The following is a 27,222-nucleotide window of genomic DNA, read 5'->3' on the forward strand; positions in this document are numbered from 1 at the left end:
GGCTGGGAGGTTCCGAGCCTGATGTCAAGAGCTGTATGAACTTGGGCAGGATGTGGAATCTCACTGGAAATGCAGAGAGTAATAATTGCACTTTCCTTGAAGGGTTGTTGTGGGATTAAATGAGTTGATAGTTGCAAAGCACTTAGAACAATTGCTGGTACCTAGTAAACACTCAAATGTTATTTCTTATAATCTGTAATGTTTCCTGAGTGCTAGGGGATACCTATGTAGAGAATTATTTAAGCCCCCCATTATCCCTGCGGGTTCTATTATCCCCACTTTACACGAGTTTGAGATTATGTAACATCTGGAGGTCAGGCACAGTTCCCCAGCATGTCTGCCGGAAGGGTGTGCAGGAAACTTGGCTGGCGTTATTTGGAATTCTTAAGGATCATACTTTCAGGACCTGATATTAGGCTCAGCAAGTGTCTTTGGTGCCTCTTACTGGAGCAGGTGCCAACCCCAGTGGTGACCTGTGAGTGTCTTCAGGTGCAGGCAGGTGGGCCACCTGCTGCTGGTAGCAAGGGAATCTAAGGGGCTGCAGGGAACAGCCTGGGACTGGAGCCAAAGGCAGACCCTGACAGAGGTGGGGGGACATGGGCTCAAGCCAACTCAGAGAAATGAGACCGTTGTTTTTCCATCAAAGGAGCCTTTAATTAACAGCACTGTGGCAGCACAGAGGACCGGGGGTGTGCTAAGTTTGTCCTGCAAAGGATAAATGGCAGAGCTCGGCCGGCTGCCAGGGTCCGCCATGTGCTTCCTCCCAGGTCGCGGAGCCTTGGCAGGTGCTCACAGGCGCGGCGTGGCGCGATCTCTCGCTGCTAGCCAGGCTGTGCAGCTGCAGCACGGGAGGTTTTAGTTAAAGAGTAACTGGCAAGAAAGAGGAGGACTCAGCTCATAAACTTTTATTTAAGGGAGATTGAAGACTGCTCAGATGACTGTTTCATAGCCCAGAAATCTGCATGTATCTGTCAGAATAGAGCTGGAAATTAGGTTCCTGCCACGTTACTCGTTATGGAGTGTCCACCATGTCCTGCGTTATGCTGGGCAGTCTGTAGGCACTGCCTCTGGTCCTTACCCTAGACAGCACATGTGAGAGCACTGAGGCTCAGGGAGGCGAGAGGGGTCTTCCAAGACCCCACGGGGGTGAGCTCCTGGGGTGAATCTCATCGTCAGAACTCACGCTTGCATGGACCCTAGCAGTTTCCAAAACTGTCTCATCACACTTCTCTCTCATTTTGGTCAAACTTGGTTCAAATGGGACCGAAATGTCCTTTAAAGAAATTTCTGAGCATGAAGAGAGCTGATCCTAACTGCACCACAGGTGGGTCCTTCTTTAAGACATGACTCTGATGTATAAAGTGTAACTGACATTCACAAACGGGGTGACGGGCAGCCCGCCTTGCAAAAGATCCATAGCCTTTTCTCTTTGCTGGGACTCCCCTCTCATCAGACATGGATTTGATGAAGAGCTTCTGTCTGAGGTAGACTCAGACAATCCAGTCAACATTCCACATTCTCGGTCATCTGCTCCCACTGGCCTTCCCCACGAGTCCCTGTAAGATCCTTCCACTCTGTAACTCTCTGGTTGACAACCCATCTCCTCTGAGAAGCCTTGGTTTCATCTTCCCAGACCACTGTGCTGAGGTTGCCAGATAAAATACAGGAACCCAGGTATATTTCAATTTCAGATGAATAATACATTCTTTTAGGTGGAGGTGCATCCCAAATATCATAGTATGGCCCAGGTAATATTTGGGACACACTTATACTAAAAAAATTATTAAATGTTTATCTGAAATTCAGATTTAACCAGGCATGCTATATTTTTATTTGCTAAATCCAGCAACCCCACAGTGGGTTCTTTTTCCTCTACTTCTTACAGCATTTTATTGTCTGAATCACTCAGTTGTGCATGGGATTATTGTGTTTGTCTTCTCTCCTTTGCAACGTTGTCAGCACTCAGAGACTGGGGACCCAGCTCCTCATGGGACCGGATCGCACACAATGCCTTGTATGCAGTACATGCTCGAAATTATATTTAAGAAGTAAATCAGTCTTCTAATAGGATTAGGATTATTGCATCTGCTAGACTGGGGGCTTTCTGAGCACATCTCTGCGTCCCAACACTGTCGAGGTTTGGGCCGGGCACAGAGCAGAGCTCAGAAGATGCTGTTTGCTTGTCATGTCTTTTCTGGAACACATGGCATATCCAATATATATTCTTAGCATGTTGACCTTTCTGAGTGTTTTCGGACCACTCACTTTGCCCACACACCCAAAACAAAATAAAACAAAGAAAAACAAGGCAAAACCAAATTAAACTGAACTGAATGGAACTAAACCAAACCAAACTAAACTAAGCAACTGGAGGTTGCTGGTGGGGAGACTATTTCTGGGTTTTGACAGGCCCTTGCCATGTGCTGAGGGTATAGTGGCCCGGAGAGCTGGGGTTTCGCCCGCACTCTCTTCTCCAAGTCCAGCCCGTGTCAAATGGACGGCGTACACACAACCACACTGTGCTGTTTTCAGAGGTAGGGGAAGCTTGTTTATTTAACATTTTTCCAATTCAGAACCCATCGTGATCCCTAGCAAGGCAAGACCACTGCTTATCTTTGTATTCTTTTGAACAAAACATTCGCCAAACCAAATAAGAATATAAGCAGCACTACAGAGGTGTGCTTAACCTACTTAAAAGAACAAATTGTCTTTGCTTTCAATCAAATGGATGCTGCTAATGCGAGATGTGTTTTTACTCATTAAAGGTAGAACAGCAGGGGTCTGCTTGATAAGACAGAGTGAGCAGTGAGGGCAGGAGGCAACCTGGGCTCACGGGAGCAATTAAATACACTTTTTGCCAATCGACATTCAGGCGCTTCCTCCCCTCCCCTGAAGAATGTAGAGTCTCAGAACTTGCGTGGGAGAAGCTGGACGTTCATCCATTCCAACCTTTGCCCTAGATGGGGCCATGCAATGTGGTCATGCCCCCCCCAACACCTTGCTGTGGTGTGGGGTGCACCCCCTGCAGGTGCCAGGGCCGTGATGGGACAGGTCTCCTCATGAGATGTGCCGTCTCTCCAGGTACAGTGCCCATCCTGGCGCCCTTTGCCCCATGTGCCACACGCAGCAAGTCTGTTCTGTCTGGCACAAGTCAGCCCCTTGCCCATCTGCAGGCAGCTCTCAGGGGCCACCTGAGCCTTTCCTCAGTACACCAAGCTGACGTGTCCGCAGGGAGCCAGGTCTAAGGAAGAAAAGGCTGCATCATTCTCATTCCTCCTCTGTGCAGCTCCCTGGACCCTCTGAAGGGAAGATGCATAAGGTGGGCATGACTTCTTTCACCTGAATTCTTTCTGGAGCGGGACCATTTGTGTTTGAAAGAGACAGCTTGGTAGGCTGATTGGGTGGGAACTGGGGGTGAGGCGTGGGCAGTGACAGGAGGTGGTTGGTAAACTGCCTTCCACGGGGCAGGTTTGTTTGGATGAGCACGGTGGGCAAACGCAGAGACGGGAGCTGGGAGGGGTGGGAATTCTTTGAACAATATAGGGAAGAGGAGTTTGAAATCAAGGGCAGAGAGACGCAGGAGGGAGGAGCCAGGGAAGCTGGGGTTCACGTGGGAGCAGACAGGCAACCCCTGCGGGAAGGGGTGGCCCAAGGGGGACTTTGAGAACAGAAAATATCTGCTGTCAAACTGGGGGCAAAGTTAGTGGTCCCCAAACACTCAGAAACATCCATTCATGAGCTTCATGTCTGTTTTCTCCCTTCCCTGACTCAGGAAGCGAAGGCCCAGCAGCCAGCCAGTGCGTTGTAAGAGGCTGCGTGGTGCACCCTGGAAACTCGGCTCCCCTTCCCGGAGGGTGGCAAGCTCCCCCCAGAAAACCCTGCTGGAGGCTGAGTCTTAGCGGAGAGTTGCTCCCCAGCCCCCTCCTCACTCGTCCCCCTGACGGGGAACAGCTCTTGCTGAAGGCGCTGCTGCCTTGCTTGGCACTTACAGCCCCCCTTGGTTATTTTCAAATCAAGCGATATTTCAGCTGTGAGCGCGTATGCAGATCACTCTGAACAGAAGCCTGTCATATGCTTTATATTCATGAAAACTACAGAGCAAACGTTTTAGAGCCAAGCCATCTTGCAGTAATTTGCATTTTAATTAATACTTCAAATGAATTGCCTTTTTGAACAAATTCCTGTTTTTGGCTTTTGGAATCTTTAAGAGCAAAGACCAGGTATCAAAGTCCCTGCTCCAGCAGGCTGTGGCTGCCTTTGGCCCCCGTTTTGGCTGACGCGGCCACGCTGGGGCTGGGAGAGAAGCTGGAGGTTTGCTTGGCTGCCAATTGTTTGTTAGTGAGGGGCTGAAAATCCTTACTTAATTCCTTTCTTAGAGGAATAAATGTGTTAGAGTTGCTGTCTAAATGATGGTTGAAGGGAAACAGAGGTCATGCACGAAAGAGACAGTCGTCAAAATTCCTCAAGCTGTTTAAAGGAAGTCTAATGATTTTATTGTTTTTTTTGTAATTCTTCATGACTTTTAAAAAGCATGCATATATGCAGTAATGAATGTACGCAGATCTACATTAGTTTGTTTTTACATGGGTGGGGTAACTTTGTTCTTCAACTTGTACATACTGCCAAATATTAGTTTTGTAAATAAAATTTTATTAATACACAGCCATGTTTTTCTGTTTACATATTGTCTATGGTTGCTTTTACACTACAGTGGTAGAGTTGAATAACTGCTAGCAAAGGCCATATGGCCTACAAAGACTGAAATATTTCCTATCTGGCCTTTTATAGAAAAAGTTTGCTGACCTCTGTTTTAACTTAATTTACTTTCAGATCTTTCTATCAGTATGTTGAGCTCAACACTATTTAACTTTAGCATAGTGTGGCAGAATTATTTGATCATTCTACTATGGATGGATTTTAGGTGGCTTCCAACTTTATGCTATTATAAACAATGCTGCAATGCATGGTTCTAAACAGGACTTCTTGTGTACACATGCAAGGATTTCCCTGAGATAGATACCTGGAAGGGGAGTTGCTGGGTAGAAGGATATACCTATTTTAGATTTGGACAGCTCCAAAACAGCTGTACCTATTTACACATTTGCCAACCATGGATGAAAGTACCAATTTGCCTGAATTAAAAAAATTTACCCTTAATGTCCTGGATTTTGGAAATCCTTTTCAACCACACCTAGGCCAGCCCATCTTATTCTGTGAATATGACCCTCAACCCCCAATGCCTAGAGAAGGGAAGGCAAAAAGTGTTTGGGGAGTCAGAGTAATTCAGAACATTTGGGTGCTGAAGTGGGAGAAACTTCAGACTTCAGAGAAGGGAGAACTGGTGTAGGCAGGAGTGCCCAGAAGGCTTCATGAAGAGGAAGGACTTGGTCTGGGCTGGAAGAATTGTTCACATTAACAGAAGAGAGGTCATCCCAGGCACGTGAAGTAGGAGTGGGCTTCCGTCTTCTCTGCAGCCCTGCTGCTGCCCATGTGCCCACGACACGGGGAAGGCAAGTTCAGTTTTTGTACGTAGTTCAGATGCCAAATGCTTTTCTTTCAGCACGTGCAGACTGGACTGGTGGGGGCCGAGGACATGCTGATGGATATGAAGGCTAAACTTCTGCTGCAGGTGGGGTGGGGGTAGGAGTTAGTAATGTTTAACAAGCATAGACAGGAAGCGCCGCCACAGCCATATTTCTGTGCAGTGGAGGAAAATCCACTCCTGGTTAAGGCTGTCACCAAGAAGGCGCTCCTCCCTCCAAGCAAACAGGGTATGTTCCCTTCTTGTTGTCCCTGGGTGGGCAAAATGCAGCTCAAAGAAGAAGAAGAAGGAAGATGGTGTTAAAGAAAAAATTATTCAACGACACTTGTTAAAGAACAGCAAGGAAGATTTTATTCAGGACCGTCACAGTGGGTACAGGGACCACTGCAGTGGGATTTTGCCGGGGGGAGAGAGATTGGGCACAACTCCAAGTCCAGCATGCACAGGTTAGGATTTATAGCCGAGGAGCAAGTTAGGCGAAAGTGGATGGAAAATTGCTAAGAGTAAACATCATGGGAAAGGGGGATTCTGGCTAAGCCAACATAACAGAATCCTTGCTGAAGACAGGCCAGGGTGATAAGACATCACCCAGGAGATGGCAGAGGAGGAGGAAGTGGGTCAGATATCAGGGGTGATCAGACACCAAGGGTGGGAGGGTTCTTGCTAAGCTGACTTAGCAGGGTTCTTGCAAAAGCTGGATTTGTACAAGGAAGTGCACGGATGGCTTAGGAGAAGGCTCAGGAGACTGACTAAAGTTTGGTCAAGCAAAGAATCTTTGTCAATGGCCACTGACCAGGGAGCTCAGAGCCCTTGGGCTGGAGGATGGTGCAGGGGCCCCGAGCACACATGGGTGGGGGCCACTGCTCCTTGGGGGGTAGGTTATTTGCATAGATGCAGAAGGCACCAGAGCGAAGGAACCCCCTTAGGAAGACTGTAGAACAGTGGGAACAAGAACATTTCTTGAGTGTTTGTTAGGCACTGGCGATGTTCTGAGCTTTTTTCAGATTAAATATATTATCAGGGCTTCCAGACACACTGAAACAATAGAGGAGATTTGTTATGGGAATTGGCTTATGCAGTTATGGAGGTTGAGAAGTCCCGTGATCTGTCATCTGCAGGCTGGAGACCCAGGAAAGCTGGTGGTGAAATTCAGTCTGAGTCCAAAGGCCCGAGAGCCAGGTGCTCCAACATCCAAGGGCAGGCAGGATGGATGGCCCAGCCCTGGAAGAGAAAGCAGATTTGCACTTCCTCTGCCTTTTTGTCTTTTCTGGGGCCTCAAGGGGATGAGGCCAGCCCACATTAGTGAAGGCAGATCTCCTTTACCTGGTCAGCTTATTCAAATGCTCATGCCCCCCAGAAACACCCTCTAGACACACCCAGAGATAATGCTTTCCCAGCTATCTGGGCCATCCTTTACCTAGTCAAGTTGACACATAAAATTAATCACCACACTCATCTAGCCCCACAAAAACTCTGTTTATCATCATTCCCTTTTCTTAGATAAGGAAAATAAGACTTAGAGCAGTTAGGTAAAATGTTCAACGTGCAATAGTAAGAGGTAAAGCCAGGATCTGGACTCTAGACGCACAGATTCACAACCCATGCTCTAAAGTAAATCACTTTGCTACATTAGCGTCGACTGGCTGTGTGTCCTTGTGCAAATTTCTTAACGTCTTTGTGCTGCCATTTGTTCATTACAAAATAGGTGTAGTGCTGGTCCCTCATGAGGGAGTCATGCGGATTAAGTGAGATGAACATGCAAATCTCTTACACAGAGCCTGACTCTCAATAAATGTCAATTGTTAGTGTTGCTTCTCCCACGCCATCTACTTAGGTGAAGTCTAGGGATTACAGACGAGGAGGCTGAGGGTTTTGCATATGTAGTCATAGGGGCTTTGACTGAGAAGACTGGCAGGGGAGGAGATCAGGTTGGGAGAACCCCAGCAGAACCTGAGGGTCACCAGAAGCCTCCAGTCAGGAAGAGGATGGAGACCACGACTTAGCAGAGAACTCTTCACTGTCCTCTGAAGAGGAAGAACCTTCAGGCTGCCCAGGTACCACAGTGACAGTCATTTACAGGGTGCCTCATCATCACGGTGATCTTAACTCGCCAAGATACTTCTCATTTCAGGCAGTGTGTGTTCAGCCACATTCAACAGACCCTTTTATTGTCCTGGTAAAATTGTGGACTGAATACCACCTCTAGTATGATTGCAGAGAGCTATGTGGGTGACAGGGACCTCTGTCACTGTTGCAGACAAGGTGCAGGTTCCCAGGTGAGCGGCCAGGGGGCAGCAGCCCTGACTGCTTTGGTGCCAGACCTAATCTTGCATCAGACTCAGCTGAGGAAGGGCTGTTGTGCAGTCCTGGTGCCACCCAGGGACTCTGATTCTGCAGGTCTAGGGACCAGAGTGAGTGTGCATGGTCTACAAGCATCACAGGTGGTCTGGGCTCATGGTGCTCACACCCATCCCTGAGAAACAGCGGTGGACAGGATGCTGCCTGGATGAGGCGAATTGTCCCGGTGTGCTACAAGACACTCTGCAGCTGAGGCGTACCTGTGAATATGCCTATCGGAATCCTCCTTCCTGAGATACCTGCCAGCTTTATAAAGACACACACATCGTTAGGTGCAACCAATTATATTTCCCTGCAGAAACAGATGTATTACCAGGTTCCAACTTCCTGCTGGTTTGATTCCTAATCTAGAAAAGAAGTTCAATTTGAATGTTAAAACATAAATATTCGCCACACATTGTTTTCCATCTATTGACTTCTCCCTGCAAATTGTTCTCCCTTAGTCAAATTCTGCAAAAGTCCTTCAGAAAGAACTATTGTTGTCAGGTCTAGCTTGCTCATCCTTTAGAATTCTCCAGGGGTGAAAACGTGGGCTGGATTCAGTTTTGACATGTTATGGGCGAGTCATTTGAGGAATGTGGGAACACAGTTTTGACATTTTAAGCACTGATAACATTTGAAATCAAGGCAGGATAACGACTTTTATTAATTACCCGTGTCTTCTCCCGCCCTGCTGTCCTCCGCCCCTCACCAGCTGTTAAACGTTAGAGAAAATGGTAAATGAACATGGTTATAAGCAATTATGAGTTTTTCTTTTTTAAGAGACAGATGGAATCAAGGTTTCCATTTTAAGAGGTTTTCAAATTTAGGTTATGTCTATACAATGCCACATTATTACAAGAGAACCATATGTTTTCTTTCAGTGCCATCAAAATTTCAGTCTAGAGTGGGCCAGAATCAACGGTCGGTGGGACATGCTGGGCGAGTTCGTGGGTCCTTCACTGATGCAGACTGCTTCCCACTGATGTTCCACTTTCCCACGTTCTTTCGTTTAATCCACACGGTCCTTCCTCCAACAGACGTTAATCCCAGGCCTGGTTTTGTGCAGTGCCATCAGGGTACAGAAATGAAAACACATGGTTTCACGTCCCCAGTGAGCACTGTTGACTTTGTGTGGTCATGTGGGTGGGCTAGGCTTCATATAATGACACTTCCAAGACTCTTACATTTCTCTATCTGTATGAACCCCTGCAGGGAATTATTACGTAGCCCCTGGTGTGGCACTTCAAGCTTGTAGCAGATCACTGGACAATCCACACCTTTGAGAGATGACTATAATGTCGGCCAGCAAGTCAAAGACAGGTGGTCCCTGTTCTAGGGGCATTTGGTTAGAGCTCCTGTAGGTGAATATTCAAGGTCCCTAAGGGAATTTTGGATTCAATGCCTCTGATTCCTTAGAGCAGGGACTCTCAAACTAGAGCATGCATCAGCTTTACCTGGAGGGTTTGTAAGAACACAATTGCTGGGCCCCTGCCCCTGGCTTTGTGATTCCTTAGGTCTGAGATGAGGCCTAGAATTTGCATTTCTAATAAGGTCCCAGGGTTCCTGCTGCTGCTCCAAGAACCACACTTTGAGAATCACTGCCTTGGATGTTTTAGTATGTGTGTGAGTTCTTTACTGACACGAATGAAATTGCCATTCAGTGAATAAAAACTTCCAGTTACTGAGCTTCTATCAGGTGCTGGTACCATTCTGGGCACTTTATAGGTTAAAGGAGCCGCAAAGTGATAAAGGCAGAAAGTCAGGCGTCCAGCTCCTTAGGTGAGCCCCGAGTGGCGCTGCGGCTGTCCCTGCGGAGGTGGCACGGCAGGCTGAGTGCCGGAGGGCCAGGGCCAGCAGCTCCCGTGCCCAGCACAGCTCACTCTGCATCCTAGCTATGCCGGTAATGACTCTTGCCACGTGGTTCTTGGGAAATGATGCTGCTTTTCATACAATGACTTTTATCCCCGCCAGTATAATGATTTTTGACCCTAAAACACACTATATAAATACAAAGTGGTATTTTGGCTTTGTAGTTTTGGGCAGAAACACACTCAGCAATTGACTTGATACAGCGATTTCTCGTCAGAGAAGATCATGTGGAACAATTGAAATCTGTGCTGCCACGGATGAGCCCAGATGGTTTTGTGTGCATGCTCGCGCCAGGAGAGACGGATAGGCAGGAAGTTTCTATTCCCTTTTACCCGCACCGTCCCCGTACGATCTCCTCACGTTTTGAATCCCCCTTTTTTCCAAACTAAGGATTCTCCTTCAGATGCTCCCGCATCAGGAGCTTCTTCTAGTGTCGGAGTTTTAAGGAAAATGAAGTGATCATCAAGCTCGCGTGATTTTGATAGGAAATGCCTGCCTGGAATTCGGCACCCTGGTGGTCTGACCCCTGCCAAAGGCTGACCGCTCCCTGCCCCCTCCGCCCCACCACTGAGTTTTATGAACAAACTATATTTACTTGCTTTCAATTGTTGTTTATTACTTGTACTTATTTCCAGGGTTTGATGGATATTTTTTCTATCTGTAACAGTTGAAAAAATTTCCCATTAAATTAATGCAAATGTTTTTCCTCTTGATGGCTTTTCACTAAGATTAGGGGTCTCAGGAACAAATGTGGTGGTTAAGTCGTGGGCAGGGGTAAGGTGTGAGGGGGCACAGGAAAAAGAACTTGGCCAAATTTGCAATTTGCTGTGAATTGTTCCAGTTTAATACGTTGCTCTCCAACCAGAGTGAAGGATAAAACAGGAAGATGGAAGAAACAGGAAAAGCAAGTTCATCTTCCTGGAGGAGGAGGCCAACCAAAGTGTGGTGTGGTGAGGGTCACTGCGGAGGAGAGAGGGAGGGAGGGGCCCTGCGAAGGAGGACGCTTCTTGCCAACCATGCGTGCAAACTGGCAGCTGAGCCAGCAAAGCATCACACGGATGGAGTGCTCCCTCCGTCTTCATTCAATGCAGGGTCCGCAAGGGGACTTGGTTCATGGTGGAACAATCCAGATGACATATTCGTTGTTCAACTTCAGAGTAACAGCCAAAAATTGATGGCTCTTGCGATGACAGTGCCCTGGAGTCAGCTGAACCTCCTTGGCTGGTTTTGCGCAGGCAGCTCTGTCTTCCAACCTGGCAGATGTCTAATGTCTTCAAATAAGCCTTAATGAAAGGCCCAGCAGGTGCCACTAATGGTTTTGACCCCAAGAAAGAGGAATGCTAGTTGGATGGTAGGGATTTGGAAACAATAACCATCAAACAAATATTTCCAGGCTTTTCTTTGCAAGCCAGTTTGACTGTGGCCCAAGGTTCTCGTGGGCTGGCGACGTGGGTGGGCTGGGACAGGCGCAGTGCTAGCGGAGCAGGTTGCGGTCGCAGCTCTGAGGGGCCCCGGCTCCACCAGCTGCTGCTTTCTGCACTGTCCCCATCTGCTCGGTGCCTGGAAAGGTAATGACATTATCGTAAGAAGCTTTGGCATTTGCGGCTGTAATCTTGCGGTTGTGTTTTGTATGCATGTAGGAAGCTGCCTGGATGTTGTTTTAATTTTCTTAAGGCACTTGGATTTTTTAAAACTCCTTTTTGTAGCAAAGGTAGCATGGCATTTTAAGCTAATTTGCTTGTTTCTTTTATCTTGTCCCCCTCCACGTTGAATTGGTTCTGCTTATAAAATGTAGGCTCTTAATTGCTATTCTTAAAAGGCCATCTTGCTAGGAAGGGTCTAGTGAAGTAATGCCTTTCTTCTTAATTAATAGTAAGCAAGGCAGCGACTTGACTCCCTCCACCGAGACAGAGGGAGCCTGACCTCTTTACGGATCCACGGAGACTCTTGAGGCTATAAAAGCAGAAGAAAAGCACAGAATGTGCTTTTCAGACTGACCTGGCAAAGAATCCTGCTTCTGCCATTTATAGTGTAGTAATGAGCAAGACACTCACCTCCAAGTCAGAACTTCCTCGTCTTTTAAACAGGAGCGATGACACCTACCTTCCGGGAATGTTGCGGGGGTTAGAAATAAGGTTTGTAAAGCTTCTGGTTCTTAAAGCATGGTTCGTGCTCATGTTAGGTAGATGATAGTCATTGCTAATTGGCTCTGGCTGTACAGGGCCAGCCCTGGAAAGGGTGACACGGGTCCTAGAACCAGGAACTATAAACCAAGAAAGCACCATGCACCATCTGGGGACAAGGTGGGGAACAGCAGATAATGACTCAGTGTTGATGTTCCTACATTTCTCAGACTATCTGTTCAAGCATTTTGAATAAGAAACAGCTGTAGAAACTAGAGATAATAAAGCCTAGCGATGCCTGACGCCTCCTTCTCCGGAGACATTTCAGGATAGGTAAGTCCCACTCCTCTCCCTTAAGGGATTTGCTTACATTCCAAGTCGGAAAAAAAAAGTGCGCACGTGCTCTCTCTCTCCCTCTCTCTCGCGCTCTCTCTCTCTCTCTGAGAATGGCGGTTTCTAGCAGCCCAATCTAAGATCAGAGTTTTGTCCTTTCCAGATTCTTCTCCTGTGATGTCCAGGCACCCTCCGCCCTCACCATATCCCCTTGCAGAGGCTGGGATTTAAGAAACAAATGCAAGATATTGCTTTGGCTGCTGGATTTTTCTCTGACCCAGGTGTCTCCTGCCTTTTGTCACGATATGCATATAAAATGGTGGCAGGCTAACTCGTTAACTCATAAACAGGTACCATCTCAGGCTGTCACAGTTTCTGATATAACACACTAGCTCCTGGTTCTGGTTCTGCAAGCAGACCATTCTCCCTATCCTGAAGGGTTGCCCTGAGGGACAGAAGGACAAGAATCTACATCACAGGTATAGGAATAGCTGTGGACAGATAGGGAGGTGGGTGGAGCGATGCTTGGTAACACCTGGCTCTCAGAAGTGAGGATGATTTGATAGCCAGCTGTTATTGCATCCACCGAAACTGCTGCGTGGCACGTGCACATGCAAATGGGGATGAGGTGACACTGAGGGAGGTAAAAGATGCTCAAGAAGCCACGTGGGGAGGGAGCCCCACGGACAGTCACATCGAGCAGTGTGGACAAGGGCAGCGCCGCCTTGTTCAGCCTCCAACTGGGTGGTCGTGACAGCGTGTGGCACAGAAAGGAAAGAGCAGGTGGCAGCTGTGAGGGACGACTTCCTGGGGCAGGTGAGAGAGGTGCCAGGCCTGGGGGGATGAGCTGTGGGGGGCATTTCAGTCGGGGGGACCACGGGTGCAGAGGAGCAGAGGAGGGAGTGAGCACACACGTACCTGCCTTCCCTACTCGCCTGAGCTTCTGCCAGTCACCAAATGCTGCATGTTAATTGCCCAGGTTCAGCCTCCCGTCCTGATGCTGGGCTCGCTGACATCCCTCTGGCCTCAGCAGCTTCCCCGGGACCAGGGTGACAGTCCTGGAGCTGCCCTCCAGTCTGCCTTCCTCTCCCCAGACTGCCTCCCCAGGGCCACCAGGGTGCTCTCTGGAAATGCAAATCTCCCTTTGCTTAAACCGCTTCTGGGATTTTGTTGGCTTCAGAATGAAGATGAACTTCTGGAAGAACTTCTTCTGGCTCACCGGATCCTTCGCGGGCTGGTGCTGGCTTGGCAGCGTCACTCCATCTTTTCTAGCCCACCCTCAGAACTGCTGCTCCTGCCACCCGGAGCAGGCCGTGGCTCTTCCACGCTCTGTCTTGGTGGCCTTTGCACAGCCCAGCCCCTTGCTTGGGTGCCACCCTCCTCCTTTTTTACCATCTGATCCCGCTCACCTGCACACAGGACCCCTGAGCCTGCGCCTCTCGTGCTTCCGGCCTGTGCCGTTCTGCCAGGTCCACCTGACCCTCGCTGGTGGCGGGCCCTCCGACGGCCACGGCCAAGTCTCACTGGATCTTGTTTCCGCAGTACCGAGGACCGCACCTGATTCCTTAGAAGTGGTGATGAATAATTGTTTCTGAGATCAGCCTGGCTGAAGATGGAAGAGGCTCCTGTGAGTAGTTGGGTCCAGAGTGGATGCGGTAGAGGGACAGAAGGGGAAGCCACTGGGGGCTTTGAGAGCCAGAGAGAGGACTCTAATTGGATCGGAAGGAGAGGGGCCAAGAGATGCTACTTTTCAACATTTAAAGATAGCAAAACAGGAGCACATCCTTCTCTGCAGCTTGAATTGGTGGCATTGAAAGACAGTCTCTTGGTTCCAGCACAAGTGTGGAAGAAAATGAATATCTTTGCCTGCACCTGCTCACCTCCAGCTCTGTATGTCTACGTCTCCACACCCCAAGCCTGGCCATTGTGTTGTGTGCAGGTGTAGCCATCTGCAGCAATGTGTGACCCTGTGGGCAGGTGGGAATTCTCTCCAGAAGGTGCTCATTTTGGGGTCCTTCAAGGTAGATTTTGGAGAAGAAACCAAAATCGTGGTGGTGAATTCGTAGGCAGGAAACTCTCCTCTCTAACAGCATCTCTTCTTGGATCCAGATTTGAAGGAGCGGTCTGGGCTCCTCCCTGGTGATGTCGACATGGTGCCCACTCCAAAGACACATGACAGGGCCAGGAAAGGGGAGCTCCTATGAGGAAGAGGGGCTACAAGTGAAAGATGAGGTCACCATGTTTGATAATCTGGGATATTCATTTTCAAAGGTTTTTTTTTTTTTACCCTCGACACTTGAGTTGAGTCTTGTGTGAATATTCTAGCCTTGCCTCCGCTGTGCAGTGGCACCTGAGGGAAAGATTTCACGTTACACTTGGGTCTGATTAGTAAAAGCATTCCTTTCCCTGTCCCCAAGTCCAAGGTGAAGGTAGCCATAGGAGGACAAATCTGGGCCGTGGGTGCAAAGTGTCTCCTCATGGGATGAGCCTCTTCCATTGCAGTCTGTGCGTTACTGGTTTCTCTTATTTGAGAAGGGCTGCTATTGCATTCCACAGCTTCTTCAAGTAGAAGCAGGTCTCATCCCTTTTCTGGTCTTCAGCGATGGACAGCTTGTAGGAATTTCTTCATTTCCCCTTCTGTTTTGAATATCTGTACACAAGCCTGCCTCTTTGGCTAGATTGTAAACTCCTTGAGGACAGGAACTGTACTTTTTTAATCTCATCATAGTCTAAGGTCTGAAATCTTCATAGACTAACTATAAGAACAAATGCTGGGTGATTTGGGGCAGCCCAATTCCCTCAGTAGCCTATTCTCCCTTTTCCTGCCTTGCCACATGTCAAAACATTTCTCCTGTGTCTTGGTTGCAGCCAAGTGGAACATTCTGTTGACAGAATGGGATTGCCTGTGGCAATTTTCTGAATGCAACATTCAGAACCGCTTTAATTTTTCACGTTTTATGGGGCTTTCCTCTCCTGAAATTGTTTTCTTGTGGCTTTTGCTAATTGTCCCATACCTGAAGCCACAGAGAGTACCTTAATGGATGAAAACGCAGGTGCAGTGGAAATTGCCAATGAGGAAATTCCAAGACTGGGTGTGGGAGGATGGTGTGATAGCAGCAGCTTCGCTTAGTCTGTATGGATGTCAGAAGGGCATGCAGGTTTCCTGTCACTCAATTAAAAAGTATCCACTGGGTCCCTACCATGAAATAAAACCTTTTTAAGACCTCTGTTGAACAAGAAATCTGTAGCCCAATTGTCTATTAATTCATTCAACAACTGTAACTGTCTTTCTCCTCCAGTAGTCTAAGAGCAACTTAAGGGTGGATTTGAGGTCTCATTAACCTCTACCTTCCCAGATTCCTCATTGTTCCCACATAGTAGGTTCTAGGCAGATGCTGCTGACCTGCTGTTGATGACTGGTGTCTTCCACCTGGGATGTCTTACGTCCTGTGGCATTAGGATCATTGCAATGGCCACCTCTCCCTAGCAACAACTCTGGGTAATGGATATGGATGACACAATAATTGCAAATCCCAGACCTCTGGAAAAGAATGTGACTATCTGAAGCTAAAGAAATGAAAACAGCAGATAAAAGAAGTGTTATGGAGGCTGGAATTAGCAGGATACCTTAGGTTAGTGTTTAATCCTCAACAACCCACACTGCTTATTACTTCTGTTTATCAAGAACACTGAATGTCAAGGGCTTTATGCCCTCCCAAAGGCCCACACCAGCAGCTGGACTCAGTACAGCTTCTAAAATATTGGGAGATATTTTTAGAGTCATTCAAGCCTTTTTGTTGTCATTTTGTATTGGCGTTTCATAGGAGCTGTGCTGTTTGATCTCCAAACTGTCTTTCTCTCCCTCTCAGTCTGAAGTCAGGATTTAAATATAAAGGGGAGGGGGTGCAGAAAACAGATGGCGGCCTTGCTGCTGCGACCTGTAGAAATGACATTCCTCTGACAACTTCCTTTCTCCCCAGAGCTCCCTTTTGGGTAGAGCAGAGCCGAGAATTCTTATTGATCTTGAAACTGAAAGAGTTAGTTCCCAGTCACTGCAATTGACAAAGGCTTTTGCAGCTCATTAACCACCAGATTATGTGGCACAATTCATTAAAATTCTGTTTCATTGACTGCATTTGTAAATAGGCTTGGGGAAGTTTATCACTTTTGCCTCTTGCAGAGGTTTCCTTCAATAAGTGCATTTTTCTTCCCCTTCTTCCCGGTAGAAAAAGTCTGAAATAATTTGCCACAAGATGTGTTATCATTTAAATGTAAACTAAAATGAAATACTGACTAGGAATCATAAGTTTGTAGATTTATTTTTCTTTCTATTTGCTACTATCTGATTATGTGGGTGACTTTAATAAATAATTTGCTTCAATCTCTTGTGACATTAATTTTGTATAAATTGTCACACTTCTTAGCGGGCCTCTGCCCTGTAATTGCTTTCATTTGAATAGGAGCAGAAAGGGAAAGATTAAAGGCATCTTAAAAAATATATCTTTTCCTTTTATTAATAACTAAACATTAAAGAAGTTATTCTTTGTAAAGCACCCATCTGAAGATGAACCCAGAGCACAGGACAGAGAGCAGGAAGCCAGGCTGTGTGAGAATCACCCTTTTCCCTCAGGTGTTCCATGAAGCCATTTGTGTACCCTGGAGAAAGCATGTTCCATGAAGGACCACACAGTAAATATTTCTGGGCTCTATGGTCTCTGTTGCAAGGACCCAGCTCTGCCACAGTAGCACAAAGACAGTCGGGGACATACTTCAGTGAATGGGCATGGCTGTGTTTCAATAAAACTTTATCTATGGACGCTGAAATCTGAATTTCATATAATTTTCTACTGTCATAAAAATACTTCCCCCATTAACCGCCCCCTCCCTCTAACCATTCAAAAATGTGAAAACCATTTGTAGTTTGACGGCTGTCTGCACACAGGTGGCAGCGGCACTTGGCCCACTGTCAGCTTGCAGTTTGCTGACTGCTGCCCTGGAGCGGCCGTTCTCAGCTCTGTGGTCCCTGGGTTGGCAGCATCAGCAGCACTGGGAGCTTGTGAGACTTGCTGAGGGTCAGTCTTGATCCGAGGACGTGGGGGTGTCCTGAACACCACAGCCTGTAGTTGTAGTAAGAATTTCTCCAGACACCTGCTGGTGTTCTTCTGATACTTATGAGAAAGTCCTGTCCGCTGCCCTGGGTCATCCGGGCCACACCAGGTGGGGCGGTGGTGGGTGGGGATGCAGGGATATCTTGCCACGGGCATTGTTGTGGTAAGGAATGGCACGTAGGTATCCAACAGTATCTGCTAGTTGCCCATTTTCATCAGAGGCAGAGCAGGTAAAGTTTTTACATTGCAGCATCTCCTGGTTATAAGAAACAAGATTGAAGTGTCTTTCATGCAGTTATCTGTGGTGTTCCCTGCACTCTGGACAGAATGTCATATGAGAGCCATGCCATCCTGCAACTCAACATTGGCATCTTGGCCCTCTGACAATACCCAGTGAATCTTGGTTGAGAGGAGTAGCTGGATTGTCAAATCAAACTCCTTTGCAGCTGAGCACACTAACTTTTACTGATGGTGCAATCCTAATCCAGCATGTTACAATGACAATGCCTATAACTACCCATGGCACTGGGCATCTGCTAGTGTTCCTAGAATGTCACATACATGAACTCAGAGCCTTACAGTAGGACTCTAGGAATGGAAGATATATGTTACTGTCTTAAACCCAGAAATGAAGATTTTGGAACTTATTGCCTAAATTGTGTTGTTAGCAACAGTTAGAAAGTCGCTGAGTCACTTCACACATTTAGATTCATCAGAATCAAAAGTTTCTGGGTTTTCCCCCTTTCCTCTAGGTTCAGAAATTACTAATTTATTACTCTTTCCAAGAAGCAGGAATCAGGAAAAAATAAACTGCATGAAGCACCAGTCTGCATCATGAAATCTGCACTGTCCCCAGGAGTGTTCCGATTAGGGTTCCAGCCCAGGTGTCTCCTTCTGGCCCTGCCTGGTAATGAACCAGCTCTGTGACCCTTACAGTCATGCGGAGCTGCAACCAAGGGCTCTGGCCGCTTGTGACGGGCTCTGACCACCATATTGCCTAAGCATTGCTGGGACTGGAAAATTGCTCACCCAGATTGTAGGCTCCATTTTTGTGATTTTTCTGCATGCTGGAGGGGTTATGATTGCATGACATCATGGGTTGTCATTTTTCCTTTCTGGAAAAGACAAAAAAAAAAAAAAAATGCTTGTTTTAGGCTTTGCAACTGGGACTATACTTGCAGAGCTTGCGACCAAATACTTGCATGAAAGGTGGCCTTGCCGTGTTCCTTCCTTTCCCCTTGTACACGCACATGGAAGGCTTCATGTCAAACACTTCCAGACGGCGGTGGGAGGTGCACATTAGGAGACAGAGTTCCTTTCATATCTTCTGCATTCAAATGTGGTGTGACAATGATCTTCTTCCTAAATTCATCTCTCCTCAGCTTTTCTGCCAGTAAATCTGGGCTTGGAGGCTGAGACTGATTGCCCGAGGCAGGGAGAAGGGACCATTGCCTGGAACAAAAATGCCAGTTTTTAGCTTGAGTTTCAAACTAAAGGTTTTAAAGTCTGGACAACCAAGCTCACAAGAGGGAAAAAGGGGTATTATTGGCTTTCTCTGGGTTGTTTTTATGTATTGTCCCCAAGTAACCACTCTCCCTCTTTTTCATAGTGGTAGAGTTTCTATCTGGCCACACTGCCAGCCAGAATAAAGCTGCTGTGCCCACCTCCCGCAGCCAGGCGAGGATGTCTCAAAGTCACAAAGTCAGACCAGTTGGAAGAAAGCCGAAGTGTTGTGTGGCAGCTGCTTAGTACCTTCCTTAAAACCTAGTCGGAATGAAGCCCGGACCCCCCTGCTTTGGCATGTGGATACGGACTCCTGGACTTTGGGGACGGGGTCCCTCTCCAGGGGTGATGGAGTGGTGGGCAGACAGGAGCCCGGGTTCTGAGAGCTTACTAGGGCAGAGTTGCCTTTCCAGCTGTGGGAGGCAGAGCATTGGCCCCATGACTTTTGCCACTGGGGTTATCCCACGATCATGTTGCATTAGTTGGCAAAATGTAATTAAGGTACTAATCAGTTGACCTTAACACAGGAGGATTATCCGGGATTAACCAGTGGACCTAGTATAAATTGTTTGAGCCTTTGAAAGAAAAGATCTTCCTACAGCTGGTAGCAGAAGGGGGATTCAGAAATTTGAAGCCTGAGAAGGATTCATTGTGCATTATTGGCTTAAAGATGAAGGGGTCCATGTGTCGAGGAGAAGGGACCTCAGTCCTACAACTGCAATGGACTGAATTCTGCCAACAGCCTAGATGCACTTGGAAATGGATTCTTCCCCACAGCCTCCAGATGGCCCAGCCAGCACTTTGAAAGCCAAAGTGGATTTCAGGGCTGAGAGGTCCTGAGCAGAGGACCCAGCTGAGCTGCACCGTGTCTGGACTTCTGATCTGTGGATACTGTGAGATAATAACTTCGTGTTGTTTAAAGCCACTGCCTTTGTGGTAATTTGTGCAGCAATAGCCAACTGATATGCTAATGTATATGTGAGTGAAAAACATCTTCTCCAGGTCTGTTATCAATAGCAGCCAAACCTAATCACGACTAATGCATGTATGAAGAGTCCTCGCAAGGGTGAGCTGTTGGCCGTAGAGTCAGCAGAAGAGCAGTGAAGAATATTCCCATAGAGGGGTTGGGCTGGGGAAGACAGTGGAGGGCAAGGATGTAGATTTAAGCATTCTAGATTTGCCCCCATCCTTCCATGGGGAGGAGGCAAATAAACAGAAGCTTCTAGAAGGGTGTGGGTGAGTCCCAAGTTTGTCCAAGCTTCTACAGTAATGGCTTGGGAAAGACTATATATGTACCTCTCAGAGAAAACTGAGGGGAGGCTGCTTCTCACCTGGCACCTGAAAGCAAAGAAAAAGTGCGTGGGGGTGAATGTGTGATGTGATTCTCAGGTTCCCAGGGGCTTGGGCCAGCTGTCACTTGAAGCTGGGATCCCCAATGTGGATGATGGCAGCCTTGGGCTCTCCAAAGAACGGCAGCCCAAGCAAGATGGTTGGTTGGTGGGGAGGAGGCACAGGCTTGCAGGCCATGGGTCCCACCTGCCACAGATGCCCACTTTCCTGGTGGGTCCAGCTGGGAGCCGGCCACTCTCCCAGAGCGCCAGGACTATAACCCTTCCTGGCAGCCACATGCCATTGGAGAAGCAGGAAGAAGCAGGGCCCATTTTCAAGGAGAGGAGACATTCAGGAAGACTAATTACCCAGATACCTTCAACTGACAAGATCGAGCATTTAGAGGTAGCCCTCAATCAAGAGGAGTTCAAGAGCAAGCTAAGCTGAGATATGGAAAATAATGGTGGTAGGGTGCTTTCTGTTTTTGTTATTGTTTTTTTTTATCCATTTAGTTCATATTGTATAGTTTTCTAGTCTGTAAAATATAGATTTATCCTTTCTACATTTTTGTTTTTTCCCCATCATTTTCAAACTTTATTTGCAAAGACTTTCCTTTTGTTGGAAACAAAACAAAACATAACTCTATGTCCAACTTGGTGCTGAGTGCTATCGAGTTATTTTGTGTATATTTTTTTTTACTTTTTAAATTGGGAACTAGATCAGTCATAAAAAATGGCATATGTGGTAGATATTTGTAGTTTAAAGAATAACAGAACAGACATCCATGTAGGACATAGAACAATACCAGTTCTTTAAAACGGTGATCCCCGCAGAGCTCTGCGGCCAGCCTCCTGCCTCCATTCCCCTCCCCCCCCCACTGCCCCTGTCCCTGGAAAAATTGTCTTCTATGAAACTGGTCCCTGGTGCCCAAAAGGTTGGGGATCGCTGCTTTCAAAGACCTCTGTTCTTCCGGCTTGCCTCTGCCTCCTGTCCCCAGTGGGAAGCGCTATCCTAAATTTGTGTTAATCATTCCTTGTTTTATTTTTTACAGTTCCATCACATTTGTCCATATCCCTCAAGAATATAGTGTTTAGTTTTACCTGCTTTTGGCTTTGTAGTAATTGAAACTTTCAGTTTCATATGGTCTCCTTTCATTTGATGCTATGCTTCGATCCGCCCGTGTTGGTGTGCACCTGTGTTGATTTTCATTGCTATATTGTATTCCACTGAAGAAATATGCCAACGTTTATTCACCCATTCTACTGGAGGGGGCCAACGTGGTTGTTCCTAGTGTTTTTGCTATTGGAAAAGTGTTGCGAACACTCTCGCACAGTTTCCTGGTGCACATCAGCAAATGTTTCTCTAAGGTGAAACGGGGACAGGGATTGCTGGGTCATGGGTTTTGACCCACGGGAATTGTGTGTTCATCTTTACCAGGTTGAGACAAAGTGTTTTTCAGCTATGAGATCATTTAACCCAACGTGGCACACATTTCTGCCTTTATGGGACTCACAGCACAGCCAGGGAGACAAGATCAGCCCTCAGGAACACGGCAGTGTCCACACTGGGTGATTAGGAGCTGCAGCGAGGGTCCGAGGCATTGGGAAGGGAGCCCTGTGATACTTCCGCAGAGAAATCAGCCTATGGATTGGCTGGGCAAGGGAGGCCTTCTCTGGGGGCTGGAAGTGACCACTTCACGTGGTGGAAGAAACCTGGAAATTACCCCGGGTAGCTGGGGAGAAAAAGACGACCGCTGCAAGTCCAGGGCAGTAAGTAACCCCCTCAGCCAAAGTGGTGGCCGGTGTGGGAAGGAGCGAGCTGGTGCCTCGTTCTGCTCTGGCCTCTGGCCATGTGCTGTGTGTGCCCGGGCAAGCCCAGGCCTTATAGAGAGCCCCCAGTCCCTCTGTTTGGGGGTCTGTCTGGGCTTGTGATCCTCTCGACACAGTGCCTGGGTGTATCTTCTCCTGGCTTCTCATGGGACTGGGCACCTGGTTTAGATTCATTTACCCCACCACTGACCATCTGTTGCTTTTCATTCTTAGGATTTCTAGTCTACTCCTCCACTGAATCCAGGGAGAGGCACTTTCTCCCCACACTTATCCTGATTTGGGACCTTGACAATGTGGCCTGGCCAGGAAGACCCTTCCCTGGCCTCACCTGACAGGTAGTTGATGGCCAGGCAGCAAGATGCAGTATCCAGAGTCCCAGTGTGAGGCAGAGGGGACTAAGGAAACTGAGGAGCTGGCCCTCGCTTGCATGGTTTATGGCGGGACTGGGACTCTTGTCTGTGTGGCTCCAAATCTCATGTTCTTTCCCCTACAGTAGGGTGGCAACCCCAGTGCCCTCAGGGATCAGGAAGAAGGTGTGAAGCCACTGTGGTGAAAAGAAAGAGAAAGGAGGCACTATGGTTCCTAACTGGAGAGCTTAAGTCCTGCTTAAAGCATTCACATTAAAAACAAACAAACAACAAACAAACAAAACGACAAGAGAAGGTACTGAACTGGCCAAACAACACACACCCACCCAGGCTGAGCCCTCGGACAGCCGCTTTGGGAGCTGAGCGCGGAGCCTGGGGCGTGAGGTGCTGCACGGGGGATGGCTGAAATTCGCACGGGCATTTCTAAGGGACCTTAGATTTGTTCTGGAACAAGGTGGATTAAGAGTTCTAAAGGAGTTTGAACAGCTCATTCTTCTAAGTGAAATATCATAAGAATGTGAAAACAAGCACCACATGTACTCAGCATCAAACTGGCACTAATTGGTCAACACTTAAGTGCACATACAGAAGGAACATTCATCAGGTGTCGGGCAGGTGGGGGGCCGAAGAGCAGGTGGGTAAATTCACACCTAATAACTGCAGTGCGCACTGTCTGGGGGATGGGCACGCTTGTAGATCTGACTAGGGCGGTGCAAAGGCAATAGATGTAACCAAAGCATTTGTACCCTCGTAATAGTCTGAAATTAAAAAAAAATAAAGAAGTTTGAACAAACGCTTCTATTCAGGGACTGAAACCTTCCCCGCTCTTTACATTCAGGGGGCCTTTTGTGCCTGCACTAAACTCAGTGAGGGTAGGGGACCCCTCTCCCACCTGCCTGGCTTTCACTCTGTCCTCACTGCATGACCTTCTCACCTTCTGAGTCCCCTTTTGTGACTTTGCTCATCCGTTTTTCCACCTGGAATGTTCTGCCTAGTTCATCAGAAAAATTTTTATTTAAAATCTCATTTCTAAAGCTTATTAACAGAAAAGTCAGAAAATACAGACAAGTGCAATGAGCTTTAAAATATTCAAAATCGTACCCACCTAAAGACAACTTCTGCTAACATAATGGCGCGTAGCCTCCCAGGTCTCTTTCTAGGCACACACATACACGTAGGCTTATAAAATCAGACCATAATATACATGTTGCTCTGTAGTCTGCTTTTTGTGCTTAGTATATTATGACTATCTTCTCACATTAAAAGTATTTCTGTAAGATAATGTTTTTAGTGCATTTCATAAAAGTCCGTTGTATACATAATTTATGTAACTAAACACCCTCTGTTTGGAGATGTAGGTTATTTCCAACTTTTTACCATAACAAGTAGTACTGCAGTGAGCATCTTTACGACTAAATCTTTGTACCCATCCTTAATGACCTTCTTCGTACGAATTTCCAGAGGGGATATTACGGTCCACACCTAACTCTTTGCTTGCGAGGTGTCCAGCTGCCCTACAGGGAGTGCTGTGCTGATGGCACTCCCCCGGCGGTGACCATGTGGCCATTGCCCTACACCCTTGGCAAGATAAGCTGCTGCTATTTTGAATTAAATATCCTTTTTACTTTGAGTTGAAACACTCTATCTCATTGCTTTAATTTGCTTTTCTTTGGTAACCGGTGACGTGGACTATATTTCATATGCGCTTGCACATTTATATTTCTTCTTTTGGAAATTTCTTGTTCATTTCCATTCCCTCGCCACTGGAGTTCCTGTCATTTTTCTCGAGGAGACTCACGCCCGCCCATTTTTCTTAGGTCTCTGTCTCCACGTATCACACTCAGTGCCCAGCCCCAGGCGACCTGGCACTGTTTTACCGTCTGGATTTCCCTTGCTCTTTCAGACCTGCTGTTTCGTTGCCTATTATTCTCTTCCTGTTTGAGCCCTGGCAGTCTTTCTTTCTCAGCTTGGTGGAAAGCACCCTGGGGGCAGGGGCACGTGTTAAGTAGTTAAACTGAGTAATTCAGCATCATACAGGAACGTGCCATTCAAGGTTGCTGAGGTTGCTGGGGTTTTACCTTTTAAGCGTAAGGTCTCATGAGCTACTGGGATGTTGGTTTTCCTCATTCCCCCACAACCGCCTTCCAGGATCCTCTGAGATTCCGATGCCTATCTGCCCTGAAGCTATTCTTTCTTCAGGCGCTTCCTTCCTGCCTGTCTGTTCTGCTGCTGGAACAGCTCTAGTCCAATTCTTCCATTCATCAGACGTTTGCTTACCACCTCCTTGGTGACAACAGTGTGTTGTGTGCTGGGGGTATAGCTGTCACCAGTGGTCCTGCTCCTTGCTCCCTGCCTTAGGAGGACTGTGGCCCAGCGGAGGAGACAGACACCAGGGGAGGGCATCCCACGGGCTCCTGTAGCCTGAAGTCAACCTGTGTTTCCTTGTAGCCTTGACACAACCTACAGCTCCCCCTGTCCCGCACCCTCCCTTCGCTTGCCCTCTGCGGCATCACACTCTTCTGATCCCTTTTCCTTACACTGTTGACTTTGCAGAATCGTCCTTCTCTGGTTGGCCATTAGGTGCTGGCGCAAGCCTCTTCCTGTCCTTTTTCTCCTGTGCCTCCCTCCCCTCCTTCTCTTTCTCTAGTTTCTTTTCTCTCTCATCCTCTTCTCTTTCCTTCCCTTCCCTCTGCTGCTTCTTTCCGCTCTTTCCTGGCCAATGCCTTCCACGTCTGTGGCTAAAATCCCCCGAGTGTATGTCCAGTCCAGACCTTGTCTCAAGCTCCAAACCCACACGCCAGACTCCTCCTCCAGTCGTAGGTCACCCCTGGAGCTCCACGCCGCCAAGGCCAGCTCTCGAGCTTCCTCCCCAACCTGGCCTCCTCCAGTGTCGCTAACAGCCATCTAATCATGCAAACCGCAACTGAGGGCAGGCGTTGTCCTTTATACCTCTGCTTCCACCCTCCAATCCTTTCCGTCACTCGTCACTCGGTGTTTACGGAATGCATCATTCTCTCCCTCCCCATCACCATCCTAGGCCGCGCTGCTAACCCTTCTCCCTGATGCCGCGCGGCCTCCTAGGCTGTGTTCCTTCCCGGACCCTGATGCCTCTCCCGCCGCCCTCCGCTCTGCACCGTCAGTGCTATTAGTATTTTTAGTGCAAACTGCATCATGGCACCAGACCCTATTGACTGCCCTCTTGGCGGCCACGGTTCTCAAAGTGATGACCCGCATCCTTCGCCGGGTCTGCAAGGCCTGGTCTGGTCCCCTTCTCCCCTCAGACCTTGTGCCCCTCGTTCTTTCTGCTTGTCGGCACTGTCACTGTGCCATGCTCTGCCTGACACAGGACCTCCTCCCAGGTGCCCCCTGGTTCCCCAGCAGCCTGGGACGGTGAGCTCCTACCCAGAGTCTAGCTCACAGAGCGGAAGACGTTGCTCCCCAGAAGCTATAATTACAGACCTCAGCCCAGGGCAGTTTCATGTTTAAAATCCATTCTCATGGTGCCACCGTCCTTCCTCTCAGGGCACTCAATCTGTTTGTAATTATGCGTTCAATCGTGCAATTCCTTCTTTAAATCCTCCCTCCTCCCGGACTGTGTGTGGGCTGTGCCTGGTTCCTGCCCAGCGTGCGGGGCGGTCTGCTTGCGCAGGGCTGCGCGCACGGGAGATCGGGGGAATGGTGCGTGCCTGGTCCCCGTCACCGCGCCCCTCACCCCGCCCCACTCCACAGACCGTGGCTGGAAACACTGAGCGCACGGCTGCAGGGGCCCGGCCGTCCTAAAGGACACGTCATCAGCGTAGTATTCACAGCCTTGAGACAAAGGCCTGTATCCACACCAATTTTTAAAGAGTTGGGTTGTTTGTTCTTTTTGGAAATTAATTTATCTGTGAGAGTTGAGGAGTAGCCTACACCCTAAGGGATGGTGATTATCTTCTAATTAACTTTGTTGATTAATGGTTAACTGGCATTTGACTGCCCACCCAAGCTTGCATTTGGGTTGTCAGATCTGCTCACAGAAGGAAGATTTCCCTGACTTATCGCCTGCTTTGATCATACACTCTCTCCTGCAGAGCCAAATTTGGAGAAAACATCCCTTCTTCAGAGTGGTCTTGCTCAAAACATTTCCCTACATTAGGGAGTGACAGCCCCACCTGCCTCCCTACTGCCTCCCCTGGTCCCAACTTGAGTCAGTGATTTCTGTTTATTTGTGTGAAATTCAGAAGTGGTAAGGAAGATTATCTAAAACTTGCAAACAAGTCAAAAAGGTGACTGTGTGTATTTGCAGCGTCATGTGAATGCAGTGCTTCTCAAAGCATGGGCCGTGATGCTAAGGAATCCCAAAACCCTTGCAGGGGGTCTGCGAGGTGAAAACTATTTTCATAATAATCTGAAGATGTTCCTTGCATTTATCACTCTGTTGACATTTGCACACTGGTGCAAAACCAACAGTGGGTAAAATTGCTTCTGCCTTAGCACAAATCAAGGTGGTGCACCAAACTGTGCTAGTCTTCACGTACTTCTCTGCCACAGATTCACAGAACAAAACAAAACAAAACAGTTTCACTGACAAAACCAGTGGTGACATTAATTTTTTTTTTTGCTATAGTAAAATGAAATCCAGCTTTTTGCAAAAGGCATTATTAAGTCATCCTTCTTCATGGCTGAGTAGTATTCCGTGGTATACATATACCACATTTTGTTAATTCACGCATGAATTGATGAGCATTTGGGTTGATTCCACGTCTTTGCAATTATGAATTGTGCAATAGACATATGAGTACAGGTGTCTTTTTGATGAAATTACTTCTTTCCCTTGGATAAATACCCAGTGGTGGGATTGTTGAATGGTAGGTCAACTTTTAGTTTTTTGAGTTAATC

The sequence above is a fragment of the Eulemur rufifrons genome, chromosome 1 (assembly GCF_041146395.1).
Source record: "Eulemur rufifrons isolate Redbay chromosome 1, OSU_ERuf_1, whole genome shotgun sequence".
Taxonomy (NCBI): Eukaryota; Metazoa; Chordata; class Mammalia; order Primates; family Lemuridae; genus Eulemur; species Eulemur rufifrons.